This window comes from Mauremys mutica, chromosome 2, assembly GCF_020497125.1.
Source record: "Mauremys mutica isolate MM-2020 ecotype Southern chromosome 2, ASM2049712v1, whole genome shotgun sequence".
Lineage (NCBI taxonomy): Eukaryota > Metazoa > Chordata > Testudines > Geoemydidae > Mauremys > Mauremys mutica.
In genome coordinates, this window is record NC_059073.1 from 208,858,602 (window position 1) to 208,882,347 (window position 23,746).

The window sequence follows — 23,746 nt, forward strand, 5'->3', positions numbered from 1 at the left end:
CTTCAGGCCTCAGACTAGGCCTCTGACACAAGAGTTTATATTTCAGGGCCTCATCTTACTACACTGGGAATCATGCAGACAATGTACGGCCTTGTGCTAAGTTTCTACTAACACAATTTTATATCTCACATATCAAATGGTTGATAAAAATTTTAATAAACACCTGAACTTCATCCTAGGCAAATGTACAATATAAAAATCAATTACACAAAATTTACATCCACTAAATCCCTGATTCAACAAGCATTTAAGCACTGTTTAACTTTAAGCATATGCCTTATTCACTTTGAAATCAATTGTATTTAAAGTTGAGCATGTGCTTGTCATAGGTTTATTCCCCACTTTGAACTTTAGCGTTCACAAGATGGGGACCTGCATGGACTCCTCTAAACTAAATCCTAGTTTAGATCTGGTAAACGCTGCCACCAGCCAAGTTTTTAGTGTCTGGCACACTCCCTGTTCCCCCAAACTTTCCCTGGGGAACACAGATCCAAACTCCTTGAATCTCAACACAAAGGGAAATAATTTATTCCCCTCACCTCCTTCCCCCCTCCCCTCTCCTAGTCCTTAGGAGAGATACCTTGATTCAAACTAATTGAATCAAACAAAGAGGGATTCACTTTTCCCCCCTCCCCTTCCCCTGAAAATCCACACAAGGGAAGAAATCAATCAAGTTCTAAAAAGAAAAGATTTTATTAAAAGAAAGAAAGAAAGTACACTATCTCTGTAATACCAGGATGAAAAAATACAGGGTCTAACTTATAAACCTGGAGAGGCTTTCCCCCGCCCCTCTTTTCTCAGAATAATCAAAGTTACAGCAAACAGAAATAAAGATATTTCTCCAGCAAACACACACATGCAAATGTAGAAATCAATTATAAGACTAAACCGCCTTCTAATACTCACTATACTGAATAGAAGAAAATACTTCAGGAAACCTTGGAGAACTTGAAGAATATGTCTGGCCTCTCTTAGATCCAAAGAGAGAACGGCAATCCAAACAAAGGACACAGACAAAGACTTCCCTCCACAGAGATTTGAAATTATCTTGTCCCTTGATTGGTCCTCTGGTCAGGTGTTCATCAGGTTACTGAGCTTGTTAACCCTTTACAGGTAAAAGAGACTTTAACCCTTAACTATCTGTTTATGACAGTGCTTAATAAATGCTTTGCTAAATAGGGACAGAGTTAAGCAAGTGCTTATAGATAGAAAACTTTCAGTAAAAAAGTCAAGTCAAAGAGGAACGATGATCCAGTGCTCAGGGCACTAACCTGGGACTTAGGAGATCTGGGTTTAATTCCCATGCCACCATCTTGGGCAAATCACTTAGCCTCTCTAGATATCTACACAGTACTGCAAAATTAGCCTCCCACTGTAGGCTGACAGACTTGGCCTCGCAGGGCTTATGCTAGCACTCTAAAAAGAGTCATATGGCCAGTGCTTTGAAGTTGCCACTCAGCCCCGAGAGCCCACCCCTGTCCCTAGCTTCAGAACCCTATCACCAACAGAAGTTGGTCCAATAAAAGACATTACCTCAACTGCCTTGTCTTTCTAATATCTTGCGACCAACGTGGCTGCAAAACATCTGCTGTTATACACATTTAACAAGGGATTCCTCTAAGCCTCATGGGAGTAGGGAGGACCCTCCATGGACTCACTGTTGCCCTGCAGAATACAGTCTGTATATTGGTCATTGAGTTTAGTTTACTTGCCCCATTCTGCCTTTCTGTAACCTTGGGCTAGTGTCCACTATAGGTCAGGGTTTCTCAAACAGGGGTCGCCGCTTGTGTAGGGAAAGCCCCTGGCGGGCTGGGCTGGTGTGTTTACCTGCCCCGTCTGCAGGTCTGGCTGATTGCGGCTCCCACTGGCTCCCACTGAAAATGTGGTGATGCTGGCTGTGGGGGAAATTTCCAAGAATCCTGAAGGTGGCTGGTAGAAGGCATCTCTAGCAGAAGTGACCCAACTGAGATCATGGGAATAGCCCTGGTTCCAAAGGGCAGAGTGAAAAGTATTTGGTCATAATAGGTCATGAAGAAGGTGTAGTTCATTGAGGGAGATCCAGTTCGAAAGATCTATGATCAGATTCCCTATAGCCCCATGTGTGGTGTCAAATAAAGTCTCTGGCTTAGATGGCAAGATTCTGAAGTTATGGTAGAGCAGGAACAGGCCAAAATTAATTAGACGGCTTGTAGACATTAGCCATTTTAAGCTGACTGACCCTTACCGATGTCATAGTAGTCAGATGTAGATGGTAGACTCTCCACACCACAACTGCTAAATTAGATCTTACATAAGTGCCTTGGACATATTTTCATGCAATTTCATGTAATTTATGAGGTTGGCAATAAGAGAATTAGCATGGGTTTCTTGAAGGCAGAGGACATTGACGTTGTCAGAAGTCAATGTTTTCAAGAACAGAGCTCTTTGTGGCTGATAGGCCCTTAACATTCAACTGTAGCATGTTGAGGGAAGGGCCAACATTTATAGCATTTCCAGTACATCAAGCATATTCAGCATTTATCAAAGCAATTTTAAGGCCACCTACAAGTCTATCCCAGGTGGCTGCCAAAAAACAGATATATTATGTCTGCACAAAGAATGTGAAGGCCTCCTTAAATATTACAAAAAATGCAGTGATCCAGAAATAGCCAACAACCTCCTAGACAGTATAAATGCAGCCCAAAAAGCATGCTGGGAAAAAGCAGTCTCAGAAATGGACATGCCAGTATCTAACAGGAAAGCATTGACATTCACAGGAAGTTTGGTGTAGCACAAAACCCACCACATACACAGCAACAGTATGTCTCTTCAACCAGTGTCACCAAAGCAGACAAAGAAAAACATTTTGAGGTGTCAATCAAAAAAGAGTGGCATTAATACAAGCAATCTCTATATCTCAACCAAGATGAAAACTTCCAACCATTCTCTAGGGAAGAAACAGAAATGCACGGAAATAAATGAAAGCAGGGAAAGCCTACCACTTTCACCATGCATCACCAGAACTACTACAACATCTTAGGGAGAAAAGCCAGCACAAGTTGTTCATCTTCATGTCCTGTGTTTTACAGGAGAACATGATAACCAAGCTAAGGTGATAGTTTTATCAATGCCAGGTAAAGACCACTCTTTAGCAGCCAGCTATTACCCAATATCATTCGAGTTGTAGTTGCAAACTCCTGAAGCAGATGATCCTACAGAGAATTCTGCCCACAATAGGGAGATGATCAGGCAGCACCTGTGACCAAATGTTCGCACTTATGACGTACACTGAGAATGGATTTCAAGAGAAGAAAACTGGAGATGGCTGTTTTGACCTTACAGCAGCCTATGACACATCTAAAACACTGGTCTGCAGTACAATATGTCAAGTGTTCTTCCTAGATGGGCTGTCATGACAGTTGAGATGATACTAGATGTTTGAGGTGGCTCTGGGCCATAAAATAAACACCTGGAGAGCCCAAAAGAATGGATTCCTACAAGGGTTAGTGCTCACATAAAGTATGTTTAATGTATTCACCAATGACTTATCTCCAGGTGTTTCATGTACGCCAACAATATTTACTTGGCCTCAAGGGACTGTGAATTAAAAAAGACTGAAGAGAACCTGAACAGTGATATGATCACCATAGGTGGCTATTGAAGAAACAGAGAATTAAACCAAGTACCTCAAAGAAAATGTCAAGATGTTTTCAGTTACACCGTGCTGAGAGCCAACTTGAGTTTAACAACTTTTTGAATGAACAGTGGTTGGCACATGATCCAAAGGTACTGTATCTAGGAGACACCCTAGATTTCACACTCATATACAAATACCATCTCACTAAAGTAGCTCAAAAGATCACGAGCAGAAACTCTCTCATGAACAAACTGGTAGGGTCCACCTGGGGAGACTGTGCAAACACTTTATAGTTTGTGGCTCATTTTCTGCTATTTAGCTGGTGAATATTATGCCCCAGTTGGCTTAAATTCTGTCCACACTAGACTAGTAGACACACAGCTTAATCATATAATGAGAATTATCACAGGCACACTGAAGTTAAAAAATGTGTATGGTTACTAGTCCTAGCCAATATTCCTCCACCTAATGTCCAGCGTCAGAATGTAGCCAACCAACTGATCACCAGGGTACAGAAAATGCCACACTTACCACTGTTCAGGATTATACGGGATGCATCCTGCCATCAGCTGTATAGAGAATTCCTACCTGGATGGTGCGGACCCTTTCCATCTAGCTGATAGCAGCAGCAGCAGCTCACTATGGCAGATAGAATGGGAGAGCACCTCAGCCACTACTAGGAACTCGCACATCAACATCAGGCCAAATGACCGGCTACCTGGCTTTGGGCTCCCATGTCACCTCTCGAGCTAGTTCACTGCACCAAGATTGACCATGCCTGGGGCATCCAGGACAGTCCACCGTACATGTATAGTGCTGTAGGGGATTCTGCACACATGCTGGATGCTGCTTCTTTTGCATTGGGCTCCCTGGAGCTCAACACTGCCGGCTCCGAGGCCATTGTCTGGCTCGAGACAATTTAGCTGGAGGGTTGGGTTGTTGGTTATTTTTTAAAACCTTGTCTTGCCCACATGCGAATGCACTATCCTGCTAATGCTATGTTGGCCCTGCTGCAGGCAGCCTCAGACCCTTCACTTCATTTTGAGACTTGCCATGTGGCAACCCCCTCTGACTGGTTGTTCTCCCCATCTCCTGGGGAAGAGCAGCCAATCAGAGTTGCTGTATGAGGCAGACAGCTCTCTCTTCCTCCCCTTAGAAGCCCAGAGGAGGTTTTACTGTAGGGAGGGAGGGAGGGCGAGAAAGAGGGAGTTCAAAAATCAGAAAACAGACCAAAACCATGATTTCTTTTTAAAATAATACTGTGATTTGGAGGCCAAGCTCATGACTTGTTGGGGTCTGACTTGTGGTTTTTGAACGTCTGGAATTGGCAATACTGCAATTTATCTGACCCCCTTGTGTCAGCCCTTCCTTTGTCCTCATGGCAATGAAGATCCACAGCCCCCATTCTATGACCAAGAAATGGAGATCCCCTGAGGCCAGGGGAGAGAAGGACCAGAGTGAAGCATTGGCTAGCGAGCCTCTCCCAACCCAGAGAAGGTCTGGGGCTGAAAATCTCAGCAGAGGCAGCAGCAGCAGGTAAGTACAATGAAAAGTCTTATTTGGGTTTTGGATATCAGGCCCCTCCAAGATGAATATTATCCAAATGAAAATGATATGAACGAGAAACTGAAAACATATACATAACTTGGCTCAAAGTCTGTGATTTTTAGGCTAGATTTGGCCTTGTATAGTGTATTAAAACCACTAAACCTAGACAATGATTTTGATAGACTTTTACCAATGTACAATAAATTCCTGGCACTTCCAGTTAGAAGGCAGTCTTTTGCTCCCTATTAAATCTATACTAATCAGACCTAGATTCCAGCCCTGTCCCGTTTTGACTCATGAGGTTTTGGGCAAGTTACTCTCTCACTATGTCCCACATTACATATCTGTAAAATGGGCATTATAATAGTGTAGCAAAATTATTAATGACCTGACATAAATATCTGCAAGAAGATCTCCTGCCAGATGCAGGGCTATATCAGTAAACCCTCACATTGGTTGGACTAATGACCCACTCAGGCCTTTTGGTAGAGTATTTATATAAATGCTGGCAGGCTGAAAACAGTCAGGGCTGTCAGTATGAATTGCCTTACTTCCTGACACCTCATGCACATAGGGTACTGTCCATCAACATTACAGATTATTAATCAGGAAATGACTGGATCCCGGCAGCAGCAGGATCAAAAAAAGATATATCAACTGGGCACACTGCAGGCCTCAAGAAGAGACAAGACAATTTCTGCCCTCCTAGGAAGACGGTTATATAGCTGTCATCACAACAACAAAACTAGCACTAATGCACTCGGTGCCAGGGCTGGCTCCATTCCAGCCCTACCCCCTCATCCTGCTGCACAATCCAAGCCTCAAACTGCATTCTCAAACAGGACACGTTTGTAAGGACACAGATCAGCACCAGGATCACGTTTGTCCTTGTCCTGTGGCCAGAAAGGCTTGTCAGCCTTGCCTTCCCTCTCCTCCTTTCCTGGCATCCCAGATTTGGATTCCTCACTGTCCACAAGCTTCATGGGTTCTGTGATAAACCTGGTTATGAGCATTTTGTCAGCTCCTCCAAAAAAGGGGACCGATTTCTCTCTCTTTGCCAGACACCCAATTATTCAAGCCTTTCACCTGTTTGGATTGCACCTTCATAAACTATTTTTTCTCCTGGCAATCCATGGGAATTTGCTGTATCCCAACAAGGCAGTCAAAGATTCATGGATTGCACTGGGGAATTCAAATTGGCCTAATGCTTTCGTTATTTCAGATAGCCAGCCGGGACTTAATCTTCCTTTCAGAGCTGGTATATTGTTTTGCCTTTTCCATATTAGAGGCATGGTTGATCAGCTGGTCTCAACAGCTTAGGCCGAAGTGTTTATTCAGGTAGCGGTGGAAGTAATATGCACAGAAAAACAATTTACGGTCACTTTAAACCTGCGGGTGGCTTACTGGTAATGTAGCCAGATGAACCACTGGTATATCTTACATGCAGGGATAGTCTCTCTCTCTAGCGGTCAGGCAGATAGAGGGGCACCTGCAACTCACGGAAATGTGAGTAGTATAACCACACAGAGATACGTAGGAGGAAGGATTGGATTTACCAGTTACAGTGGAATGGTTGGGTGTCAGTCTATACAATCATATGACTAGAGCCAGCCAATCATATGCAAAATTGAACTTTGTACCAAGGAAGACCTCTGGCAAGTGCGGTGCTCAGTGAGGATTCATTGGTTATTAACTAATTATTACAGTGTGCTTTGGGGGCATGACCCATACGCCTAACCAGTCACTGGTACAGGAAAACATCACTGAGTGGCCAGGGCTTACAAATGTATGCGTAACGCCTCCTGGTCTTGCTTGTACTAATGTCAATTGATGGAGATTTTTGCCTCTATTATGACCAAAATTTATTTTTTATATTCAAGTTTTGACCAAAGAAATTGAATATTTCCCATCACCCTTCATATTTTATACCTAGTGATTCTTCTTTTTGTTTGTTTATCCCCAAAAATTGTTATTGCCATGCAAAAACTGGACTATAATTTACGGTACTTTGCTGCTCTTGGCCTCAGCGATATGAGTTGGCACAATTTTTTACTCAGATGTTTGGATGCTAGAAAGTGACCTTTCTTGCCACTCCCTGCTGCTGCCATGGTTTCCACATACGCACTGGGATTATTAATAGTCAGTTTAACACTTCTAATGAGCACCTGCTGTTCCCTGTGGGTCAGGGTTTCTTTTTTTCCTTTTTGTGTAGAAACATTCCATTAATTCAACCATGGGTTGCAATTAGTGTAAATAGCTACTTTCTATTGCTGCCTCCCTCCCCCTACCATTTGACATTTAGTTTTATTTTCATTAAAAATCCACTAAAGAAGGATCAGAAACACCACCTATGCTCGAACCCACCACACTTACATACAATGTTCTTCAGGAGACGATTTACTGGTACCTAGAAAAAAATTCAAGTTCAAGATACAGCAGCCAGACAAATTACTTCTTAACAATGAACTGAGGCATCCCTGTCTTAGTATGGAGGAGAACCTAACCTTCCTACCAGAACATCATAAGAATAAAAGAAAAATAGTGAAGATGAAAAAGGAGCATGGTGTAATCTCGAGTGCAGGGATATTCCAACATTTTTACAGCATCCACTTCTTAGTAGTTAAGGTCATCTTGTGGACTGACTCCTCTCCCAGAGTCACTAACGTAGACCATGAGTTCCAGATTGGGAGAGGGACCCTCATAGTCAAAATAAAATAAGTTTTCCTCACTGCCACATTTAAAATCAATAACCTCATTTCCCAGCCGAGATAGTCTAGAGTGCAGGGGAAATAATTGTAAATGTAAAGGGTTTCACACCTAACTGCCCCCTAAGAGGAACAGGACTCTTTTTGGTGCAGCCCAGTTACACAGCACCTCTGACACAAGGCTGAGCCTAAAAACTTCATCTATCCATAAGTTTAGAAGTATTGGAATTCAGGGTTCTGATTCAGACCATTATAGAGACTAGAGCCAGTCAAAAATTTTCCAATGCAATGTTTTTCCATTGGAAATGTATGATTCAACTAAAGCAAAACTTTTTTGGGGAACACATATCAATTTTATCAAAACATGCAATGGGAAATTATCTGAATGGTTTGTTTAGACTTTGTCATTTCAACTAATATAGAACATATCAAAATGCCAATGTAGAAATGAAACAGTTAAAATGAAATATTTCAGATTATTTCATTTTGCAAAAAATCCCAACATTTCTACTTTTGGTTCTGAGCTGGGACAAAAGAAAATTTCAGCATTTCCAGAGGGATGGGATTTATTTATTTATTTTTACTGGCTGTTATAGAGATACAAGCTGGGATGATCAAAAGCATCTAGGAGACTTAGAAGCACAAATCAAATTGACTTTCAATGACTCCTGTGTCACTAAAATGCTTTTGAAAATCCCACCCATAGAGTCTGGGGTCTGGAGTTTTTGGTTGGACCTATCTCTAATGTGAACAAAAGAAAATGCCACCAAAAAATGAAAGCATTTTTTATTTTTTAAAATCCATTTTTTTCCATTTTATATTATTGAGTACTCAGTTATTTCAAGAATTACCATCACCAGCCGTGGTTCATTTGTCTATCACGCCACTGCTCCTGCACCTGAGTCACACAAGCTGTTGCACTGAGTGCAGCAAGTGTGAATGAGAACCAAGCAGTTCAGTCAAGCCAGGGAACCATGGAAAAATGAAGCTCTGGCCGAGAAGAAGAGTCCTCGTTTTTTCCTTTAATGTTTTGGTTCATCTCTAGATTTTTCTTTCTCTATAAAAACCAATATGTTGTTTGGTCTGTAGCCAGAGAGAATCAGTAGTATGACATACTGCTTTGTTCCAAGGGTCTTTTCTATAGTGAAAAGCATTCTCACAGGCTTCACTGATAAATAAATGGGGGGAAACACATAATGGTATAATGTATGCTGATATAAATAACTTTTGTCAGCTTCTTATATTGGAACAATGACCTTTTTTTGCCTGCCAGGGATAAAAGAACTTACTGTTTTACATCCACAGTAAATCAGACACAAAAGGTGACAGAAACACTATGAGCTGTATCTGTAAGAAGAGCACCAGAGTGGAAATGCAGATTCACATTGCTGGCATGTGTATTCATAGGGTGAGCAGGGAGCGCCAAAAATAGCCCTACGACACCAACTGAGGAGGAGGGAAGATCTGGAGGGGCGCTCTGCCTACAGAAGCCGTGATGGGGAATAGGAGCTCTTCTTCTGCGTTTAGCAGCTGACCATCTCCCCTGCATTCCCTTCCATTAAACCTTGCTTCCAGCCAAACTGAAAACCAGACAGTATTGAAAATCTGCCAGCTCCCACAAAGTTTTCAGCCCCATCAGTTGCAGACCTAAGTTGCTTAGCTAAGCAAATTTCATGGTATTCAAAACATTGTGAACCTCTCAAATTTGGACACTTCAAAACTAGTCTGACATTGCTGACCTATAACATTCTAGCTTTTCTGACCTCTAATTTGTATCCATTTTCCATATGCCCCAAGGTTGATACAATATTAAAAGACACTGGGCCACATCCTCAGCTGGTTTGCTCATAGCTTTAGCTGGCTCAGTATGTTTTTGTAGTGTGGTAGTCATGTTAGTCTGTATCAGCAAAAACAATGAGGAGTCCTTGTGACACCTTAGAGACTAGCAAATTTATTTGGGCATAAGCTTTCATGGGCTATAACCCACTTCATTAGATACATGAAGTGAAAAATACAGGAGCAGGTATAAATACATGAAAAGATGCGGGTTGCTTTACCAAGTGTGAGGTCAGTCTAACGAGAGAAATCAATTAACAGCAGGATACCAAGGGAGGAAAAATAATTTTGAAGTGGTAAGGGAGTGGCCCATTACAGACAGTTGACAAGAAGGTGTGAGTAACAGTAGAGAGAAATTAGTTTTTCTAGTTATACAAACTGTTACAAAGGGAGAACAGCTTGGCTGGCACAAGAGACCTTCCCTTACGTGTATTTTTCTGCTAGAAGTTCTCTCCCTCTCTGAGATACACAGCAGTACTTGTGGGTTTTCAAAGTCAATGTGAGTTAGGTACCTAACTGGCATAAGTATTTTTGAAAATTCCACACAGTCAGACTGGGTTCTTTCTTTATCACTGAAGTATAAAACTTATGGAAGCCAAAGTACACATCCAGTTACACCTGTACAGCCCCACTGTATTCCAGGTATGCCTTGAGTGAACCTGTACAAGCACATTTTCTTCATTAGGATTACACAAATGTAACTAACTGGAATTTAGTGAATATTTAGTTAGACTCATAGACTTTAAGGTCAGATGGGATCATTATGATCATCTAGTCCGACCTCCTGCACAACGCAGGCTACAGAATCTCACCCACTCACTTCTGTATCAAACCTGTGTCTGAGCCATTGAAGTCCTCAAATCATGGTTTAAAGACTTCAAGGTGCAGAGAGTCTTCCAGCAAGCGACCAGTGTCCCATGCTGCAGAGGAAGGCAAAACCCCCTCCAGGGCCTCTGCCAATCTGCCCTGGAGGAAAATTCCTTCCCGACCCCAAATATGGCGATCAGCTAAACCCTGAGCATGTGGGCAAGACTCACCAGCCAGCACCCAGGAAAGAATTCTCTGTAGTAACTCAGATCCCATCCCATCTAACATCCCATCACAGACCACTGGGCATATTTACCGCTAATAGTCAAAGACCAATCTCATTATACCATCCCCTCATAAGCTTATCAAGCTTAGTCTTGAAGCCAGATATGTCTTTTGCCCCCACTACTCCCCTTGGAAGGTTGTTCCAGAACTTCACTCCTCTGATGGTTAGAAACCTTAATCTAATTTCAAGTCTAAACTTCCTGATGGCCAATTTATAGCTTTTAGTTGATAATGCAGGAGATGGAATAGAATGCAGCTTTTAGCTGTATTGGCCTAAAAATAGTAAAAAGCAATACATACTTATTTTCATCACTAAAGCCAGGAGTGTTGACCGAATACATATAGGGAATGTGTCTGTTCAGTAAGAAGTTGCTGGTTTTGCACAGTAACCAGTCAGTTTGGAACTGCAGTTTCAAAGAACATTGTAAATTGGAGATGGGTTCAAACTGCAAAAATGTGGATTGAGGCGCATATTTTGAAAAACCCAATTTGTATTTAGGATCATCTCTTAAACTGTCTCATAATAACAGAAAAGAGTTACATACTCTGATCATAATATTCCTCCTTTCCACGTATCCCTCCACTTCTGCTGATTACATGAAATATGTAAATGTATGTTGATTTTATTTCACACTGGATGAAAATGCCCCAATTATGATGATCTCAAACCAAAGCAAAATTGCTAGATTTTTTCACAGACATCAAACACTAAATTAAGATCTTCCTCATCTAACTTCTAAACAAGTTTTCACTATTAAAAGTTGGCCCTTTGACAACTACGCTTCCAGTCCTGGGGAATGCTGAGACCTGTCAACTCAGATTTACTTCAGTGGAAGTCGAGGGGGCTCTGAACCTCAAAGCCTCAGGTCCAATGTCTCCTAAATATTTACAAACATGTTCTTCCTCAGCAAGATAGCTTTGTTTCTCTATGCTAGAACTATTTACTAATGCAAGTATTTGTTTGTTGCTGTGGATGTTCACTGAGGAAAGTGTATATGTCTGAACAAATACCGTATTGTTCCGAGTTTAGGCCGCTCCTGATTATAAGCCGCACCCTTAAAGTTTGGTGCTATTTTAAAAAAATTAAATTTTTAACTTTTTTTAACTTAAAGAAAATATACACATGCAATTTGTAAAGGCCTATTTTTCTCACTAAAATCTTAGGCTGTGTGCAAACTCACCAAAAAATTCATATTTTCAAATTATAGTTTAAAAACCTGGATTAGATTGGTGTGATGGGGCTTAATCCCCATCACCTGCAAGATAAGGGACAAACACTCCAGTTAGTCATGCTCTGCATCTGTAGGGTGGCTGATTAATTAACTGCCTTTTGGCCAGAAGAGGCAGAGCAAGGCCTAATAAGTTAACTGAGGGAGCTCAGTTGTGGAGGGAAGACCCATGAGAGAGGAGGTAAGGAGTTCCCTCCCCGGGAAAGGCCTGGGGTAGGCAGACTAAGGAAGGCCAGAGGAACAGGATTGGTACCCGTGGTGGGCCCTGGAAAAAATGGGGGCAAGATCTAGGGAGAGACTGGGGGAAGGCAGGACTTTTCTACAGAGGGAAATTCACAGCGGGAGTAATGTAGGCTCCTGTGGGAGGGAGCCCTGAGACAGGATTTTTAAGTAGAGAAGAGAACGGTAGCCCAAGAGGGCAGAAGAATTATTAATTTGGACTTTTGTTTGGACTTGTTTCTGCTACCCTGGAATGGGTCTGAATGTAGGTGACTTGGGTGGAGCCACAGAAAACCTGGGACTCTGATTCCCCGCCGCGGCTGAGATTTAAAGGGCTCTGGGCTCCCCGCCGCGGCGGGCAGCCCAGAGCCCTCTGAGTCCCGGCCGCGGCTGGGATTGAAAGCGCTCTGGGCTCCCCGCCGCGGCAGGCAGCCCAGAGCGCTCTGATTCCCCGCCGCGGCTGGGATTTAAAGTATTTTTATTGTTTTTTTTTTTTTTGCAAGATCCCGCTTATAGGCCGCACCCCTAGTTTAAAGACTTAAATTAGGGGGAAAAAGTGCGGCCTATACTCGGGACAATACGGTAAGTATAACCCTTCTGCCTGTCTGAGTTGGCAGCAACAAGGGCCGGGTTCAATATCTAGGGGTTCCGTTTCAATCAGGGCTGGCTCTAGGATTTTTGCTGCCCCAAGCAAAAAAAATTTTTGGCGGCCCCCCTTTTTCTTCATGCCCCCTTGCTCCACCCCAACTCCACCCCTTCCGAAATCCTTCCCCAAATCCCCAGCCCCGCCCAGGGCCACCCAGAGGATTCCGGGGGCCTGGGATCTTCGGCAGCGGGAGGCTCTTCCGTTCCAGGACCCGCCGCCGAAGTGCCCCGAAGACCCGTGGCGGGGGCCCCCCCGCCACTGAATTGGGACCCGCCGCCGACATGCAGCCCGGTCTTCGGCGGTAATTCGGCGGCGGGGGGCCCCCGCCGCGGGTCTTCAGGGCACTTCGCCGGCGGGTCCCAGAACGGAAGGGCCCCCCGCCGCCGAATTACCGCCGAAGACCGGGCTGCATGTCGGCGGCGGGTCCCGCATCTGCGGTAATTCGCCGGCGGGGGGGGTGTCCTTCTGCCCTGGAGCGGAAGGACCCCCCCCCGCCGGCGAAGACCGGGAGCGAAGAAGCTCCTGCGCCCTGCCCCGTGAGAGTTTTCCGGGCCCCCCGGAGCGAGTGAAGGACCCCGCTCAAGGGGCCCCGAAAAACTCTCATGGGGGCCCCTGTGGGGCCTGGGGCCTGGGGCAAATTGCCCCTCTTGCCCCCCCCTCTGGGCGGCCCTGGCCCTGCCTCCTCCCCTGGGCGTGCCGCATTTCCCCCCCGTTGCTTCCTGGGGGCCCCCCGCAACCTCCCGCCCTAGCTCACCTCCGCTCCGCCTGCTTCCCCGGGTGCGCCACTGCTCCACTTCTCCCCCATCCCTCTCAAGCGGCGCATTCAGGGGAGCAGGCAGAGCAGAGGTGAGCTAGGGTGGGGGGGCGCAGGAAGTAATGGGGGGTAGAGGAACCGCTCCCCACTCCAGCTCACCTCTGCTCCAGCACCGCCGCCTCCCCCGAGCACCCGCCGCTCGGCTTCTCCTCCCTCCCTCCCAGCCTTGCTGCGTGAAACAGCTGTTTTGCAGGTGGCAAGCCTGGGAGGGAGCGGGGAGAAGCGGAGCGGCGGCGCGGTCAGGGGAGCAGGTGGAGCAGAGATGAGCTGGGGTGGTGGCGGTACTTTTTCCCCAAGCCCTGGAATCGGCACCTATGATGGCCGGCGCCAGTATGCCGCCCCTAGAAATGTGCCGCCCCAAGCACCTGCTTGTTTTGCTGGTGTCTGGAGCCGGCCCTGGTTTCAATAACGCAATGCAAAACCGGCTCGAGCCCCCACACAGTGACCTGGGACAATTAAATACCACTCCCCGGGCGCCTCTAAAAGGCAATACTTCCCCTCTAGCAAGCACGGAGTCTGAGTGTAGCAAAGTCCTTTTAATAAAGGAAGGAAACAATACGGCATTATGTTGTGGAAACACCACAAACAGGATTCATAACACAAACCATGAGCAAAAGACCCACTCCCAAGTAAGTTTGGCAGTGTCCTTTTCCCCTCAGGGTCTTAAGCCCAGCAACCCCAAAATCCCCAAAGTCCCAAGAGTCCAACAACCGAAAAGTCTCTATCACTGGTCAGTGCAGCCCCAGAGTTCAAAAGTTTCTCTGCAGAGTTTAACTCCCAGCCTGGGTGGAAATGGGGGGGAGGGGTATTAAGGGGCATCTTACATTTCTGAGGCCAACTGCCCTGCCTCTCCGTGTGGTTCTGCTGCAGCCGTCACCACGAGCCATTCCGCCAGCTGATCCGCTCCACCAGCCGTCCCGCGAGCCACTCCAGCTGTCCTGCGAACTCCTCTGCTCTTCCAGCCGCTCTGCTCCACTCCATTCCAGCCATCCTGTGAACTGCTCTGCCCCGCCAACCACTTTGCTCCACCAACCATCCTGTGACCTCTCCAGCCATCCCACGAACTGCTCTGCTCTGCCAGCCGCTCCACTCCACTTCACCAGCCATCCCATGAACTGCTCTGCTCCACCAGCCACTCAGCAATATATCTTTGTCCCCCCACCATACTACTTAACACAGCACTCAGTGATTTCAGCTCTTAGTAATTTTAGCTTTTTAGTGATTTCAGCTTGTAGTAGGGGAGCCTCAGTGCTGGTGCACCATTGGCCCAAAGTGAATTCAGCTCAGCAGCCTATAACTAGACATCCTAATGGAATCAAAATTAACTCTGATATTCCACAGCAGATAGAGGGGGAGGTGCAGTTGGTATTTCAGGCCCTCAAAAGGGGCCCACACCACCAGGCACAAATGCCTGTCCCCAACCTCTCTCAATTCACTAGGTTTTGGAACCCAAGTCCCTTGTCTAGCAAGTGCTACTTAGTTGATGGCAAGTCCCTCTGTCATAAAATGAGATCAGCCCCTGAAGTCCTTTTCCATGACTCACCAGGGTAGAGCTCATCCTGACTCTGTTTACATCAGGAATCTGTGGTAATAAATTCACAAGGAGCTGTGATGGAGAACCATAAAACATAGCAATATAATCAGGTCATTAGGTGAAGTGAGGAGTTCAGCCCAAATCTCAGACTCTGATACCTCAAGTTTCTCAGTGTTGTGTCTCAGTGTCTCATTCCTGTACAAACTGTTCATGTAAGGGGGGAAGGGCTAGCTCAGTGGTTTGAGCATTGGCCTGTTACACCCAGGGTTGTGAGCTCAATCCTTGAGAGGAGATCTGGGACCAAAACAACTGTCAGGTCCTGCTTGTGAAGGCAGGGGACTGGACTCAAAGACCATTCAAGGTCCCTTCCAGTTCTATGAGATAGGTATATCTCCATATAGTTATCTACCTATCCCAGCCCTGTCTGCAACTGCAAGTTTGACTGGCAAGGCATCTGTCTGCTTGTACAATTATCACTATCCTCAAGAAATTATTTCTATTTTTGAACAACTGAATGCAGAATATACAGTAACTCCTCACTTAACATTGTAGTTACATTCCTGAAAAATGCTACTTTTAGCAAAACAATGTTAAGCATAAGAATTAATGTAAATGGGGGAGGGGGGCTAGGTTCCATGGAAATGTTTTTCACCAAATGACATTATATGCATATACAGTATGTTTTAAATAATTTTAAACAAACAATTTAATACTGTACTCACCAATGATGATTGTGAAGCTTGGTTGAGGCAGGGTGTAGTGGGGTCAGGGCACAGAGCACCAGGTGGGCAGAATGGGGCAAGCCAAACAACCTTATAATGGAACATTGCACGACTTTAAATGAGTATGTTCTCTAATAGATCAGCAACCTAATATCAAAACAATGTTAATCGGGAAGACTTTAAGTGAGGAATTACTGTAAACACATAAGTGAGAAGCTTCCTCATTCTAGTGAGGGATTTCACTGGAATATCAAAACCACAAAGGAGTATATTTAATTCTGTTATTTTAGTGGCCTCATATGTTCTCTATCACCTTGGGCCCAGTCTTGTATTTCTTGTTCAGCCCAGACTGCCACTGAAATCAGAGGGGGTTCAGTTACACAAGGAATGCAGGATTGTGACCCCTCCTAACAGTAAAACATCACTTGGTAAATAAGATGTAGAATTGTAATGCTCCTAATTCATATAGTCTGAGTCCAAGAGAGGGGTGGGCCCATGATCAAAAGACTATCAAAGGAAGGTATATATGGGGTGATTTACAAGCTCTGGAAGGAGCTCTGGGCTCTGAGGCAGTAGGAGTGAGGAGAACATACACAGCAAACAAGTTGAAAAATAATAAATAAATTTTAAAACCCATTATCCTTGAACAGACAGCTCTGAAAGACAATAAGAAAGGATTTCTTTTCAGAAGGGCTTTCCTGGCACAATGCTGTGTTAGACCATGACTAACTGTATTTAAAAATGCAAGAGGGGACAAAGAACTTTTTTTTTTGGCCAGAACTTAATACCGATCCCTTACTTTTACATCCTTAGTTATATTGGAAATAAAAGGGTATGGGCTACAGCACTATTTGAAACAGTCAGGTAGCACTGAACAACTGCTATAACCTCTGTCTTTCTGAAATGGGTCAGTAATTCGATAGCCACATGGCTTCCATTCACGTCTTGTGATAGCAGTATAATAGAAGAACATAGAGGTAGGAATGCTGCAATGCTTGCGCTACATTCCAGGCCATGAAATTCTTCCCTTGGTACCATAGCTTTTGCCAAGAATATATTCAGGGCTGCAGCACTAGCATACAGGGTCAGAGTCCGTTTCCCGTACATGTGCCCATTTTTTGAGGTTTATGTAATTTGTTACTGTGTGCAAGGGGAAACATTTTAACTGCTATTCAAGTTATAACTAAATCAGGTTGTATGCACACCACACAGACTTTGGTGGAAGGTGAGCATGCTCATGCTTGACTGACTGGTTCTGGGCATACACGTCTAGTTGATTAGGGCTGGGCACACAGAAATCTGATTGATTAGGGGTGAGGGAGTGTGAGCACATCCAATCTGATTAATGGGGGAGTGGGGTAGGGCTGGGCAAACACAGGTCTGAATGGTTGGTTGGGGCTGGGCACACTCTGATAGGCCACCCCCGTGGGATGCCAGATTTCCATCACCTCTAACCATCCTTCATACATCATTGCAACCAAACCACCTTCTCCCAGAGTAATCAATTACTACCTCAGGTTTCCATGACTAAGGTTGCTGGTGGAAAAGTAATCTAATGGACGAGTATGCACAAAAGGGAGGAAGGGGACAGAGTGAAGGTAGTGGTGCATTGGCTGTGGTTTATAGGAGTTCTGCTAAAGAAAGGTGTGTGCTTGTGGATGGATGCATAGAAGGGTCAGTACTGTTCGGTGGCTTATCTTTTCATATCCTTGCTTTTGTTTGTTTGCGTCAGTTGTGTTGTGTGTGTAGCAACTCTAACTCCATTACAACTAAGTTTTTTGTGTATTACTATATAGTAAATACATATTTTGTGAGCCAGATCCTTAGCTAGTGTAAAGCAGCCTAATTCCACTGAAGTCAATATAGTCTATGTAGAGGAAGGGCTAGATTCTCACTTAAGTAAATTGCTGCAGTTCTATTGTAGTCAGTCAATGACCTATCCTGATTTATGCCAGCAGAGGACCTGGTCCTTTCTCTATAGAGGTCTAGCTACACACTCCTATTTCTCATAGCAAACTAGCAGGGGACTGGGACTCCATTCAATTGCCATCCCTAGTACTAGCAGCCACTCTGAGATTTTACAAGTCATGTGACCTCTTTGTGCCTCAGTTTCCCTAACTGTAAAATGGAAGGTATAAAACCTCAACCTTTATAAAGTACTTTGAGCTAAGGACAAAGTATTACTGCCATCCTTATAACCTAACCATGACTTTTAATCAGAAAATTCACATAGCCCAGCTGAAGTAGACCTAACACAAATGTTGTAACATTCTGCAGCAGCTATTCCCCACCTCACTATACTCGCTCACACATGGTGTTTTGAAATATTTAAGAGGAAATCTTTTTCATTTTGTTCACTCCTGAAATCTGAAAAATTGGAAAAGAAGAAACACTTCGCTGCCTAAATAAATTACCCCTGTACAAATGGGTGTATAATGCTCCCAAACTGCAGTTAACTCAGGACTTTTGTGGATCACAGCTTAATAGCCAGGTTGGGTCAGATTAACTGCTGCCTTGTACTTTGCTTAGTCATTTACATCTGTGCAAAGTGGATATAACACAACCTAAAACAGAATCTCTCACTCACACCAGTGATAGCATTATACTCCGACTTTGCAGAGGTATAAATGACTACAACTACACCAAGCCTTGGGGAATTAGGCCCATTGTCTAAAGAATCTGGAGAGCTCAGGCTTGATTCTGATTTTACTTGCCAGTAAACCATTCCAAGTCAGCAGTAACACCACTGAAGTCAGTGGAGTTACACCAATATAAAACTGGTGTGAGATCAGAGTCAGACCCTTGCAGTTTGATGGAAGAATTTCATCCATAGAACAGAATTAGAATTAGAAAACACATGCCTTGCTGGATCGTCTGAAAACTCTTGCATAGCTATAGTAGTTGACATTAAACATCCAATGTTTGCCAATAGATACTTGTGCACCACCACAGATATTTCCTATTCCAGATATAGGAGAAAAATCAGAGCCCACTGTGAAATATCTGTTCACATATGCTGACTTCCCAGTAGTTATCCGCGTAGTCCAGTTATTGTCTGTTAATGAAATACTAACTGATTATTTAACAATGTGTTTTTTGCGATGTGTGCCACAGGATCTGAGTTTCACAGGATTCTCGGTAATTTAGAGACTGCCGGCTTGTCTACACTGGCAATTTACAGCACTGCAACTTTCTCGCTCAGGGTGTGAAAAAACACCCCCCTGAGCGCAGCAAGTTTCAGCGCTCTAAAGCGCCAGTGTAGACAGTGCCCCAGCGCTGGGAGCTACGCCTCTCGTGGAGGTGGTTATTTTAGAGCTCTGAAAGAGCTCTCTTCCAGCACTCTGCCACGACCACAAAAGCCACAGTAAAGCACTACGGCGGCAGCACTTTAGACTCAGGGCTAGTCTACGCTGGCAATGCTCTCTCACTGTAATCCAGATCAGCTGCAACAGCTATGCTAGCAGCCCCTGGTTTAACCATAGAGGTGCTGGAGTTAGGGCCTTTCAGTGAAACATCTTGGACCCCTAGAACTTGTCTCCTTTGTTGTTCTGCCAGAACCTCTGTTTTTGTACTTCAGGTGACATTGCAAAATTTATCTTTTCTCCCAGGTGTTTTTTGGGACAAATGGGCTCAGTGGGTTGTACTAAGTGTGTGTGTATAATGATACAGTCTTTAATAACATGATCACATACTATTTTTTCCTACAGGCATCTTGCCTCATTCATTGCTCAGAGAATTCAATATTTCTTTTTATCCTCATCATTAAATCTGTATGCGGTATGCCCCATGCTGTATTTACTGCACACCATTTAAATCCTGCACTGAACACAGTATTAATTTCCTCATGGGCTTTTCTATGCATTCACCACTGTAGTACCTGAGTGCTTTATAAACATCAATGATTTTATCTTTACAACCCATGAGATTAATTCCCATATTAAAGATGGGGTTCTGGACAAAGACAAATTAAATCCAAAACTGTCAAATGTCCCCTGACTTTAGTCAAGCCGGGCATGTTAGGATAGCCAAAGATTTGACCTGTTATGTCAAAAGACCACCAGATTGCAAAATGCAGTTAGAGGTAAACTCCCCTTGGCCCTCATGTGTTTTTGTTCTTAAAAGCACTGCATTCGTTAACTGGAACAGGCTGTGAGGTATGGTCGGCAAACTTCTATAACATTAAAAATTTAAATGAGTTTCATTTTGAAAGGCTTTAAAGTAACTTTTCTTTATCAAGATTTCAATTTTAGAGGATCAGCTGTCTGACCGATAGCCCATTTCCAAAATAGAAAGGTTACTGTAATTGCCTTGTTTGGAAGAAAAATAACTTCACTTGTCTGTCTTTAGATTAACAGAGGAGAAAGGGGAGATGACAAAATGTATCATAAGTCTGATTTTTTTTCCTGATGAATTAATATTGAGTGACTGGCTTTGTTGTGCTAGGTTTTTCCCATCAGGTAGTGTTAGGGGTAGGAGGGGGGTTATATTGAATTTTCTGTAAATTGGTGACAATGTCTTCTTAAGCCATTTCACTCAGATAAGACCATGACAATGTCCTCAAAAGTGGTCTTGTGTGTCTGGATTTTGTATCTCTGTAATATAGAAACCAAAAATATATATATATTTTTAAATTGTTGGCTTAAGCACTTGTTGACGCTCACTAGGGTGGGAGCTTTCCTTTTCTAATAGTGAGTTCCAAACTCCCCCTCCTGGCCTTGTGGTGAAGACTGACTTTACAGAAACAGGAATGCACCCTCAAAACCCTCCCAAACCCTTATCAGTAGCAAACATTCAGCCTTAGATGCAGCAGTCACCTTGATCAGCAGCAAACAGGCCCAGAGGTGTCCCATGCGCCGCCCCCCCCCCCCAACTGGATCACTGATCGGGGCCTCCTTTTCTTTGGGCTCTGACTGACCTTTAAATGCAGAATGATGCAGGTTCACCAGGGTTGCAGGTTCAGGATGCAACGTGGGCCTATCCCCCTGCCCAGAGCTGCTTGAAAGCCTGCCACTTTGCGGAGCCCACACACTGCTCTTACTGCCAACACACACTGGTTCTTCTTCTTCCTGGGAGAGTTTGCAACAGGAATTTGGGGTGGGATTTCCTGCCCTTTCTCTATGCAACTAGAACTTTGGGGGTGTGGGGTGGAGAAGCCAGTTTCTCCTGTTTGCTTGTCCCCCTGCCAAGCAGAGCACTGATGCTCTTCTATGGAGTGGGGGGCTTCACACTCATTAACAATGACCTTATTCAAAACTTGATTGGACATAGATGCACGGCTCCACAGCAGGCCTCACATCTGATTGGTCTGAAGATCTTGGAGAAGGTACCACAAGGTAGAAAATAAATTCATGAAATGCCTATAGCATAAGAATCAGGGATAGATTAACATTCCAGAATGTCCAAGACTGATCACCTTGGAGAGCAGAAGTCATGATACCAACAAACAGACCATTCCAGTCTTTGGCCAGTGTCCATGTGCACCCAGAAAAGGCCCTCTAGCATAGGGTGACCAGACAGCAAATGTGAAAAATCGGGACAGGGGATGAGGGATAATAGGAGCCTATATAAAAGACCCCAAAATCGGGACTGTCCCTATAAAATTGGGACATCTGGTCACCCTATGCTCGCGAGAAGTGTTGTGCCAGCAGACCATCCCCATCAGGCTTCTTGTCTGCAGTACCAGCTCCTCCTCTACTAGAGTCTAGAAGACTAAAAGAACTGAAGAGTTTACAAAGCCCCTCTTATTTTAAGTATTTTATTTTTGTTTTTCTTTTATCTTTTAACTGGAAAACATTCCCACATTTTTATTTCCAGGGTGTGGAAGTAAAAGTGTGACAATCTGCATGCTTTTGTGTGAAAGTGCCCATAAAACCCACAGGTGGAAAGTGCTGGGAAAGCAAAGTTCCCCAGGTTTGTACAGCCCTATATACTGTCTCAAAGATACTCATTAAAGTGTTCTCTCTGTTTAGAAGTATTGAGGCTATCAACTGTAATTTCTGGTTATTACGAATTACTAAACTTCTATATATTCATACTGCCTGCATTACAGTGTCTTTATTGGTGGAGAACTAGCCACCACAGAACAACTGACACCAGAGAAGGAAACTTATAGTTGACTCTGGGATTCAGACATTAGATAAGTTATCTTCCATATTAAGATACTTAACAAGCGTTAAATTACAGGTTTGACTGACTTTCATAGAATTCACTAGTTGGGATTTTTAATTAAATGGAAAGCCAACTTCTTAGACTCCCACTTAAAATGTATGTAAGGATTGATTATTTTTGGTATCCATTTGATGATTTAACTCCACTTAAAAACTAAGACTACCTTTGTTGTGATTTGTTGATTAAATCTTGATTTGATTCTGATTTGATAGTTTGTAATTATTAATGTTCATAACAGCTTAGCTTTGGTGAGAGGTTTTCTTGATATTATTTTAAGAGTTTTAATGCAATTAATAAAATAGAAATAAGTAGAGTCAACATACCTTTCAGTCAACATACCTTTCAGTAAGCAACCCGGGGCCAGAACCTTGGAGGAGTTGGGGTGGGCACCAGCAGGTCAACCTTAAACCCTGACCAGTTGCCCCAATAAAGTTCTCAGACCACACTACATTGACAGAGAAGCATCGTCCGCACTAATCACCGTGCTTGATCCGTGGCAGCTATTCTTACGCACTGCTACCCCAACCTTTGATTTGAATGCTAGTGAGAAAAGAAAAAGAAACTGTCATTTGCCCTGAGCAAAGTCCCTTTCCTCAAAACACAGTCACAAATATAACGTTTCGGGAGGGCGGGCAGGAAGGGAAATGCATATGTAGCACAGCTCTTTCCAAGTAGACAGACAGAAAAGTATCAGCACTGGTCATTAGAACAAAATAAGTCCAGTAGGAAGTAGTATTCGTTGCATCTGTAACTTTCTAGGCCACTGATTGGCTAACATCCCCAGGAACAGATAGTTTTAAAAATTTCTATACTAGTTTCTCCCTCTTCCTAGGTACAATTGATTATCAGACAGGAAAGAGCTAGGGGCTTAGTCTTAAGCAAAGGGGAACATGTAATGGCACCATCCCTGGAGCTACATGGGGAACAGAGAATCATAACCATTCCCCTTTCAAAAGGGTGAAGCTCACTTCACTCCCCTTCCCACCTGGCCAGAGAATGGTCAAAGTGACAGTGATGGTTGTGCAATAGTGTTTTACTACTCTTCTAGCCCCGAGAGTTTCTGCAACTCCAACTAGCAGTGAACCTAGTTAATATTTCTTGAAAATCAGAACTATGGAGAGATGCAGAACCATACCTTGGAAGCTTCACACAAGATATTGATTTAAGTTTGCAATTAAACACTGAAGTCAGGGAATGGACAAATTAAAGAAAACAGGAAACCCAGCTATTAATATGTTTTATTTTACTTTAAACACAGTAAACACAATGCCACTTTACTTCAGTTCAAGCTCCTCCCTCCGGATGCCTCCTCCTCTTCTCTCTATCTGGATGTAAAGTTCTGGCAGTGAGAGAGGCTTCCTTGTTCTCACTCTGCCTGGTGGGGAGCTTCCTTGCCCTCACAGAGGTGTGAGCTGGCTGTCATCTTAACCAGCTCAGCTGATTTATTGTCTGACACATTCTTTTTCTGTCTGTTTTTGTTTTCTCTTGAGATCATTTTGGGGCATTGTTTTGGTGTGACTTTAACACTGTGAAATGACAGAAGGTATAAAATCTTCACCACACATTCACTTCCCACTCACCATTTGCACAGGATCTAGGTTGTGTTACTTGCTGACA

The 23,746-nt window shown here is 43.9% G+C and overlaps 1 long non-coding RNA gene across 1 annotated transcript in view; it reads right to left on the reverse strand.

Moving 5' to 3' along the window:
* The window catches only part of LOC123365288, a 75,543-nt gene extending 60,723 nt beyond the window's left edge, over positions 1–14,820 (reverse strand). The window contains exon 1 of the long non-coding RNA XR_006577517.1: positions 14,530–14,820. This is a non-coding gene — a long non-coding RNA (uncharacterized LOC123365288). The remainder of the gene's footprint in view (positions 1–14,529) is intronic.
* Positions 14,821–23,746: the final 8,926 nt, after the last annotated feature.